The sequence below is a fragment of the Monodelphis domestica genome, chromosome 8 (assembly GCF_027887165.1).
Source record: "Monodelphis domestica isolate mMonDom1 chromosome 8, mMonDom1.pri, whole genome shotgun sequence".
NCBI lineage: Eukaryota > Metazoa > Chordata > Mammalia > Didelphimorphia > Didelphidae > Monodelphis > Monodelphis domestica.
Window position 1 is genome coordinate 101056460 of NC_077234.1, and position 11173 is coordinate 101067632.

Here is an 11173-nt window from a genome sequence, read left to right on the forward strand (position 1 = left end):
TAAATCCAACTATGAATAATTACCATGACCCCAGAGGACTGAATGAAATTTTGTAGACCCAGAAATGAGTCTACTTCTACAGAAGACAAGTAAAAAATTTAATAAGTTGTAAAAATGTAGTCCATAGTACTAGATTATACTTACATGGAATCTTCGTGTATTATTCTATTTGTTTGGGGAGAAAGGAGGGTTGGTAAAACAAAGAAAATGAAGAAAGGGTTCATCATTAACACACAAATTACTTTAAGAGGAGTCTTTAGCAAGGGTAAAGGTTAAAGACAATATCAGGTAATAATCATTACTGTTTTATCTGAGAGCTAAGACATTATTAGTATACACAATTATTTTGGGAGGGCCAGTGGTGGAAGAACTAGATCAGTGATTTCTTTGATACAAAGAACTCCAGAGGAGGACTTTCATTCTACCAGTGTTGATCTGTACTTGCTCTGAAGCTCATAGCCTTAGAAAATTTCCTAGGGCTCTAAGAAGCTGTGACTAGCCCAAGGTCACACAGCCAGCATGTTTCAGAAAGAGGATTTAAACAGAGCTTCCTGAATTGAAGAATGGTTCTTAATTCAAAGGAGTAGAGCCTAAAGAAGAAGAAAAGGGTACAACCACCAGTAATTTTGAAACTTTTATGAGGTAAAAAATTGTTCCTTTAATGGGAACAAAAATGGAGACAAAAAAAAAGGCCTCCTCCATAAGCAGTCAAAAGAATTCACTGATTACAAATAAACAAAAAGCAACATGCCCAATCTTTAGCCAATAAATGAATGAATGAATGAATAGCTAAATAGAGAAAAGCTATCAGAGGATATTTAGTACCTCACCTATGCCTTAGAATCTTTTTTTTTTTACAAACATAAGTGGCAATTTTTATGTAAACTCATTTCTTTGCATTTTCTAACTGCATAAAAATGTGTGAAGAGTCTGATAGATTTTACAGTTTTTCAAGAGGAAATAGACCAAGGATTTTAACATCATGTAGAGTGAGTGACTCATCCCTCCCTAATAGGAACAGTGGGAGTGAGGACCCAGCATCTGGACCACACAGCAGAGGCAAGTTCCTGGAACATTTATTGAAATCAATGACATGTGATAGATTTTCCTTTTTTTTTTCTCCTATATTGATGCAGAGAGGCTGGCAATAATCTTTATTTATATAGAACTCTACTTTCAGCGAACTCAAAGTCTGATGAAAAATAGTTTTATCTATCTTCTCTTTCCCTTAATGAGAGAAATAGTTAAAAATAGTTGTCCTTTATTTTAGGGCTGATGGGGCTAAGGCAAAGGAAGTTAAAGTCACTTAATCTAAGCACCCACACAATCAGGGTCTAGAGCAAGAAGAGAAATACATGAGTTCCTCATTGTCCTGCTGAGGTTCTCAACCTAATTCCCATCATGTAGTTTTATAGAACCATGTAACATAGTAAACAAAAACTATATTTTAACAAGAGTATTAGAAAAATTATATAATTCTATGGATAAATCCAAGAAGATATAAATTTTCTCTTTAGCCATTAAGTCATGAAAAAATGCTCTAAATCACTCTTGATTAGAGAAATGCAAACTAAAACAACTCTGAATTACCCCCTCACTTCCTTCAGTTGAGCTAATATGACACAAATAGAAAATGCTTTATGTTGGAGGGGATGTGAGAAAATTGGGATACTTAGTGGACTGTTAGTGGAATTGTGATCTGATCCAACTATTCAGGAAAACAATTTGGACCTATGCCCAAAGGTCTCAAAATTAATCCTATCCTTTGATCTAGCAATACCACAACGAGGTCTGTATCCCAAAGAGATTTTTAAAAAGGAAAAGGATCTGTTGTACAAAAATATTTATTGAAGCTCTTTGTGGTAAGATATTATTGGAAACTGAAGGGTTGTGCATCAATTGGGCAATATTTGAACAAGCTGTGGTTATCTGATTGTAATAAAATATTGTGTTTTAAGAAATGATAAGCAGAATTATTTCTGGAAAAACTGGAAAAACTTACATGAACTGATTCAAAGGAAGTAAACAGAACTAGAATAACATTTTACATAGAAACAGCAATACTGTATGATTAACAACTATGAATAACCTACTTATTCTCATCAATAAAGCAATCCAAGACAATCCCAGAGATTCATGATGAAAAAGGCTATCTGCTGTCAGAGAAAGAACTGATGGAATCTGAATTCAGACCAAAACATACTATAATTCATTCTTTCTTTTTCTTTTCTTTTTTTTTTGAGATCTCTTCCACATAATAACTTATCATCTAAGGAAGGGGAGAATGATGGGAGGAAGAGATAAAAAGAGGGTGAGAAAAAGAAAAAGAATTTGGAATTCAAACTTTAAAGAAATAATGTTAAAATCATTTTATATATAATTGGGGGAAAATAAAATACTAAAAAAATGGTTCTCATTCATTTTACCTGAATTACCCCAAATATAATATCTTCTTTTTTCAATAGTAAACATGGAGAATATCCTATGTTTGGTGGAGGGGATAAAAAAATAGCAGACTGTAAAATCCTAAAGATCTGGTTCAAGCTCTGCATCTGTCATATATTGTCTGTATGACCACGGGCAAGCTATTTAACCTCCCAGTGGCCCACAACTTATAAATACTATATGTTGAGAAATAATTATCAATCTATACTGGTAGAGAGAATTTCCTTGTTTCACTGGGAAACTCCCTATGTTATACTAATGTAATTACAGACCCAGCTGCTACTTCCTTACCCCACCCTACTTACCCACTCCCCCCCAAAAGAATAATTTTTTTGTAAGAGGAATTGATCTGCTGTATTATTTTATTAAAACTTTTCTTGCAACTTTATTGTGCCATTGTGATGAAACACTTCTGTCCAATATGTAGATTTCCTATTATGTAGACAGAGTCAATATGATTTTAGTTTAGGTTCTAGTTGTTAATCAACTAGAAAGAGCCACTGGAGGATTTCAAACCTGGTTGGGAGAATTAGTGCCATCTTCTATTATAGAGCAACGGGAATGACTGAGCCAGTATTCAAAGCCATTGGGATACCTGGCACTAGCATCTATAACATCTGCTATTCAGAAGTATAGCTTGAATAGAGAATGGGCTTTCCTTCCTCTGTTCAGGTCAATGAATTAACAATTCCCAATCTCTGAATTCCTCCTATCTATTCTACATCTTTGTTTTTCTATAGATGGGACATTCACATCATTTAAGTGGATTTGTGCACATGGATTTACGCCTACTTTTCTTTAAGATGATTTAGAAATTTCTCCTTGAGCATCCTTAGGAAAACGATGAGAGAATGGCATGTCTCTGGACACTGCGTCTCTTCTCTGTTCACAAAATGATAATGAATAAGATGATCCACAAAGCGGGAAATGGCATGGAAATCATTTTCAATGTAATTTTAGAAATAAATCCATTTCATAATTTTGGAGTGCTGTTAGACTGTAAAATTAACAAGTAAAATATAGGACTATAACTACCCTCTGTGCAATTTCCATTGGAGTCAAGCTTAAATTTGAAAATGCTTTGTTGGTATCATTTAGGAAAAGTCTATCTAGAAATGGGCACATTTTGTAAAATGCTGCTTTTGCGTTAAATGACACTTCCTGTATTTTCAGACAGTTTGTTTACATTATGCCTTGTTATTAACAACAAAACACATTGTGTTGGAAAAGAAGGAAACATTGTGACAAACAGTTGTATGCTTTCCCATAATCCTCCTACGACAGTATAATTGCTGTTTAGTTAATAAGCTTAAGTACCAGTAATGAATGTAGGTTTACGTATGGCATATTGATGATAATATCTTAGTAGGATATGCTGCCAAATGAGAGGCAACAAGAAAGAAATATTGCAGCCCAAATTGCATTTCAAATAACTATTTTTCTCCCCATGCAATCAAAATTGTATAGTGTACAGTTATTTCCATAAACACGCATTGGTACTGTAGAATGAAAATAATAACTCCCTGGGATTCATAGCAGATGCTTGTGACATAAACCTACACACCTGTGGAGAACAGGATTTAGTAATCCCACCATGATTAAGGAGATGTATGCTTACCCCTTTGCAATTACAGTGGGTTGTTTACCTTTCCTATTAGACCTGTAATTAATCATCAAGGCATGATCTGCCTGATACCAGGTGGATTTCTGCATCCTGGGATGGCTGTTAAATGGCATGTAGGTTGGATACTGATTATAGCACCAAATAAGTGTTGTATATGAAGGGTTTTCTAATATTCTGCTCCTCGCTTTTCAATATCGATAGTAAATGAAGCCTTTGAGCAGAAAGAGAGAGCAGGACAGACTAAATCAGCTGTGAAAAGTGGATCTTTTTGAGTTTCTGGACTATTTTGTGCAACAGCCTCTTTTTTTTTTTATTAGTTGCAATATTTTAACGTATCTATTTTGCAATTATTAGTGAAAGGATAAAATGGCTCTCCACTAATTTAACGGAGAAAAGCACACTTTGGAAGGGAACAAGATAATAAAGCAAAGAAAGCATCTTCAGGGCCTGTATCAGGGAAGCAGTTAAACTGCAGTAATTCAGGTGTCCTATGAAGGGAAGCGAAAGCTCTCACCTAATGAAAGTAAAAGGTTCCAAACAGACTCTTTATCCAGAGGAAAATGTGGATAAAGAACTCTCTCTCCTAGTAATATCAAGAGAAGAGAAGAGAGGTAGACAGAAGCATTAAAGTTTATATATTGTCTGTGGAGTTCCGCCGTGAATAATAATGAAGTCTCTTGCCTTAAAAGCCTTATGAAAAGGTGCGAACTCTCCCTCCCAAATTGTTCTTCACGCATTATTTAGTAGCTTAACCCCATTATTGAACCTCCATGATGTAGGATGGCTACTACCATGCTCTGCCCACATAAATATTTTAATAAACCACACAGGTGAAGCTGCTTGGATGAAGCATTTTTACAGTCGAAGAATAGACCAGTCCCCCTGAGCTCTGTATTGAGCTGGCTATTGGCAAAGCAAATCCCTGGAAGGTAAAAAGGAAACTGGCCTGTTTCATCAGATAACAACTAGTAATTTGAAAACTTTAACCATTAATAGAAAAAAAAAAAGGAAAGAACTGTGTTTCCCCCAAGTCAGTTGGCATGAAAAGCTTTGGAAATAAGTAATGATCGCAGGTAACTGATGTCAGGTTCACACAGATTCAGTCCTCTTGGCTCAGCTGACCTGCTAATTCAGCCAAGACTAGAGCCAGGTCTCTGGCACATTTTGAAGGCAGGCATATTTTATGTTATTCTCAATTTTTTTCAACTTGAAATTGGGGATAGTTTGATGAACATGGCTTATGGAAAAAAAGATCTGATTAATCCTTGACATTTATGATAACACTGGGTATAAATTAGCCTTTGTTGAATATAAGTGAATGACTGTTCAAACTCTGAATAATATCTGCAGGATCAAAAACATACATGGATAGATTTGAATTTCCATAGGAACAAAGGGAATTTTTACATTTTGTTGATTAATTGACTTGGACTTTCAGATTGCAAGAAAAACTTTTAAGAATAGGCCATCAAAGAAATTCAAAGAAATTCTGTGGTAAAGGTATGTTTTAAAATTCAGAGTTTAGCAGACCCTTTATTCACCAACAAAAAAAGGGTTGATTAAAAAAAAAGATAAATGTCAAAAAACTCTCATTGAAGAGCCTTATTAAAAATGCATCCACAGTCAGTTCCTTCTCCAATTCCAAGATGTAGAGTCACGATTTTTATGCAGTTTTTCCATATAGTAGAGTTGTTTACAATTGACTAGCCCTAGGATAGTATTAAATTATTCCAACAATGTGCACCTTTGGGGCTAGTAAAAACCTACTTGAAAAACACAAACACACGCAACCATGTTCATGAGAAACAAGGGCATAAAAAGGTGCCTTCCCGCCCCCTCCCAGAAGTTTCTTCAAGTTCATAAGGCACATGGGCATAGGGAAAAGAGAATCAACTGAGAAAAATAGATAATGATATGTGATTGGCTAGAATACACATAACAATAATTAGACTTGTGGGGTTTTATTATCTAACTACTTTACTTTTCTTTTGTACAGCCATTCAGAGACACTCCTGAATTTAAGCCAGCCAGAGAGAGAGAGCTGAGCAATCCCAGTGTGCCTAGCACTCTAAAAATTCAGCATCAGCCCTAAAAATGTATGTAATTTATGAACAATCTGACAGGTTCTTTAAAGAAGATTTTATCAATACACACACACAACATGCACCTAAAATTAATTACATGAAGAGGAGATAGATAGATAGATAGAGAGAACAAGATAGAGAGACAGAGATAGGTAGTGGAAAAACTGGAAAGAAGAGAAGGAAAGAGAGAGGACAGAGACAGAGCGGTAGAATCAGTCAGAAATGGACAGAGAGGAGAGAGAAATAAAAAAAAAAGAGAGGAAATGAGAAGATAGGGAAAGCCAGACCTTAAAGTAAAGACAACCTGGATTCCAAGGATGCAAGTTGCAGACCCATTGTTGATGTGACTCTAATTATAGCTTCTCAGAACCCTAAGCAACTCAGCAACCACCTAAAACCAAGTGGCAGAGTCTGAATTGGTAGAGGGACTTTTCTCATGGAGAATTTTGTCACAGGGAAGCCCCAAATCTTGTCTAGTTCATAAATACATGTGCATATGCATGCGTGTGTTTGAAAATATTCACGCACAGGCAAGATAACTTGGTTATCTTGGATGCACAATCAAGGATGCACATGATAGATTAATTGATTAATAGATAAAGAAGGATGCAACAAAACTTGCAAGGGTATAAGTAGGGAACAACCAAAGAAAATGCTTTTTTAAACAAATCAGCCAATAGAACAATAAGTCACTTAACTCTGCTTCAGTTTCCTCATCTGTAAACTGAGCTGGAGAAGGAAATAGCAAAGTGCTCCAGTATCCTTGTCAAGAAAACCTCAAAATGGGGTCACAGTGTGCTGGACACAACTGAAATGACTGAAGAATAACAGCCCCTCCTCGCCTTCCACAGTCATTGCTAAACCCTCTGAAGCCCTCCGAATGCCTGCAAATGCCCCCCGTTCTGTAATCTGTCTTTCTTTCTGAAAAGAGAAAAGTGAATATTTCTGCTTTCCCCTTCCTCTAATGACCATGTGCTCTTGCCATGCTTAATACAGGTCCCTCTCCTGCTCTCTAATTATCAGTTTGACCTTGAGGGTGTCTCACAGACAATAAGGGAAGCAAACCAACTTGTGTTTCAAAACTAGATAATGAGGCTGTGCACTCATCAGGGACACAGAGGGCTCCATCCTTTCCTCCTTTACATTTGTATTTTGTACAGATTCTTTGGGGCATGCGGTTTTCTATAATCTTCCAAGGTTTTGTATTTGAGCATTGGGAGAAAGCACTCTTGCTTTTTGCGTTAACAAACAAGAATTTTAAGGCTTGCAGCTCCTGCTTAGGTTTCATATGTATCAAGTTAGTTAAAATTTCGCTTATAACTCCCTTAAAACTGCTTTAAGAAAAGAGCCGAATAGAGGAGGAACCCCTTATCAGATACACATTTGCTATGTCTTGAAGTACAGTCCCCCCAACCTTCCCTCTTTGATGCTCTTTATTTTGGAATTGTAATAGCAGGCTCTGGAAAATGGAGGGAATCTGCAGATCTATTTTTGTTACAATGTAAGCACACAAATGAAAAATGGTGTCTTCTGAATAATGCATTAAACACTTGGGCAGTCATTTAAAGAAGGCATGACTACAATGTACTATACCCTTTTGTACGAATGTTTTGTTGACAATGAGACTGAAACATCAGAGAAACTCAGAGGAGCAAGAAATGCAGGGTGTCTGGATTTCAGTTCCTACTTACATATGTTATTTGAAAATGTGTCAAATTAAATTTGGGGTAATGGACTCTGCTTCTTCTCTGTGGACAGTCGGCTATTTTTTTGTTTATTCTCTAGACTTTTACTATTTAAGATTATTTTTTAGTCTGATTAGAATAGGATATAGGCAGCACTTTCTTTCTATCACACCTTAAACTTGAACTTCTTTATATCTTTTTTGGGGGGTTGATTCATCATTTCTGCCTATTTTGCCCATGGACATCCAATTGACTGATGTCAGGCTTCACCAAAGAATGACTTGCTCAGCTCATAGCTATTCCTTTGCCTGGTACTGAAGGGATGAGAGACAATACTAGGAGTAAAAACCCTGGATTATAGGAACATATTTATGGAAGGTATCATATATTTTATGACTAATTTTTACGTTTATTATACCTACCTCATGATATTTTCTGAACCAAAACTGCCAACACTTATTTTGGCTGAGATTACTAGTTTCATGGAGTCCCATTTAAAGACAAGCACACACACACACACACACACACACACACACACACACACAAATGCATGCATACACAATTTCTTGCTATTTGTACCATAGGGGATATTTGAGATGTATGTCCCAGGTTAGTCCCAGAAAGATGGACTTGGAGTCAGCATTCAGTTGTAATATGGATTTTGTCCCTTACTAATCTTATAATTCAAGTAACCTATTTCAGTCTCTATTTCTTCATTGGCAAAATGGGAATAATATAGTAGGTACCTCTTGGGTATTGTTTTCAGGATTTAATGAAATATAAAGCCCCTTTCAAGTCTTAAGGCATTATATAAATATTAGCTATTGCTATTATTGTGATCACCTTAACTACTATCTATTTCTGTGAACCCCAGAAAAATAAATCACTGATAGTGGCTCCCTTTAGAAAAAAAGGGACATACAAGTATGTATTTCAATTTTGCTTCTACTCACCCAGGCCAATGGAGGTCACTAGGAGGTAGTTTAATAGAGTAAGAAGCCATACCACTAAATTACTGCAGAAATCACTTTCCTGGTCACCCTGCCCTGTACAACAAGAAAGCTAAGGATCACATCATTCTAGGAAAGAATGGAGACACCGACTGTTCCTTCTGGACATATATATAAAGCTATTCATTCCTTATTCCTTGGACAGGGATCCATAAATCAAGAGGATCAGTCTCTCTTCATAGCTTACTAATAATCCACTCTCACTGATGTGAAAGGAAAGATCAAAAGAAGGAAAAATAATATTTCAATTAGAAAAAATGGCTCTCAATAAGAACTTAAACAGTTTACCTATGTGCCAGGTAGAGTGCTAAGCACAAAGACAGAATGAAACACAATCAAAGAGCTTATTCTATTGGAGGAAGTATGTACCTAATAGATATAACTGGAATATATACATAATATATACAAAATAATTTTTGAGGGGAAGGTACTAATATGTGAGTACCATTATCAATAAATTCTTCATGTGGTTCTTTAGTTCAGTCTTAAAAGATTGTGGGGATTATCAGAGGAAGATGTGAGAAGAGAGTTCAGTTCTAGTGATGGGAGACAGATATTTCAAAGGCATAGAGATAGCAAATAAAGAAGAGTAAGAAGACCAGTTTAGCATAACCATAAAGTACACAGAGATGAGTTATGTACAAATCTAGAAAATTTAGCAAGGCTCAAATTGTGAAGGGCTTTAAATGCCAAACAAATGTGCTTTGTTGCCAGAAATTTATTTTTTAAAGAGAAAAAAACAATCTGAGACATAATGGCTTATCCATCTCTTTAACTGATTATTTTTCTAAAGCTATGGAAAAATAATATAGGAGCTAGAGATAAAATTGAACTTTGCAATAAAACTATTGTAGAATTAGTCTATTCTCTAGAACCTCCTTTCAAAGTGGTTTATTTACCAATATACTAAATTAACTATAATATCATGTGTAATCATTTACAGATGGCCTCACCAGAATACCCTTAAAGACATTGTTTTCAGGCTACGATATATTTTGACAATATTCCTTGAAATATATTATTTGTGGCATAAGTAAATATATTTTAATTCGGGACTTAGTCAATAGCACCATCTTATTGGAATTCAAATCTATAGTGACTTTTTCAGCATAAGAGGCTGGAAGCACCAAGAGAACTCTTTGAAAGTCTTAAAGTACTATAAAAATATAACTACTACACTCCCACCACTACTACCTCTTCTTCTGTGACTCATTTCTTCTTCTTCTTCTTCCTCTTCCTTTCCTTTTCCTAACCACAACATCCTCCTGCTTCTCCTTAATTTTTTGTCCAGATCTGTGATTTCAATGATGTTCTGAACAACAATGAAGAATCTCCCCCTATCACTGACAACTGACTACTGTTTTGTAATTTATACTTATAGGAGATAAAAGCCTGGAATGTTAGAAAACTAACCTGGGGTCTCAATTAGTATTTGTTATAGACATGCCTTGAACCCAGACCTTCCTCTAATGTTTCTATATTGCCTCTCATCATCATCATCATCATTGTCATCTTAATAGTCATTTTATAACTATTAATTTTTACTATTTTCAACAAAATATATGAATAGAGGGTTGGCCTCAGAACCAGTAGTGACTAAGGTATTGTATTGATGTATTGACCCCCCTATTTGAAAGTAAATTTCTCAAGGGCAAGAACTATGTTGTCTCTTTTTTATTTATATCCCCAGAAGTTGTTTCCTTGGCTGACACATAGTAAGCACTGAATATAGAATCTATCCATCCATCCATTCATCCATCCATCCATCCATCCATCCATCTATCTAAATACACAAGATTGAGCCCTTTTCACCTCTCTGCTTCAGGAAGCTTTTTTTTTTTTAAAGCAATGCTTTGTTCAGTAAAACACAGATTTTTAATAAGACGCATGCATTTCCTTGAGAGTGCTGTTCAGAGTTGTGAGCACTACAATGTCATTAGCTCCTTAACGGTCTTGCCAGTATTTCCTACAGCATGTTCACTCAGAGCACTGTGACACTAAACAGCGCATCTTTTGTTCTACAAACAAACAGTCTTGCTTCAGGTCCCCTCCTGAATCAGTTGAACAAGCTTCTTATAGGAACTAGGCAAAGCTGTTCTCCTTCCTTGAAATAAATACTACAACTACAATTAGTGCAAAGAATCAGTCAAAATGGAATTAGAGGTGATTCGGAGGTTGATTCTGACATGGTGGTAATTGAGCTTAAGCTTCTGCTAAAGCAGAATTCCCCCCTGAGAATTACATCACTAGTAGGTTTGATTTTCCTGTGGTTGCAACCCCATCACAGTTAGAGCTACTTTTGAAAAAAGTAAAACTACACCCAAA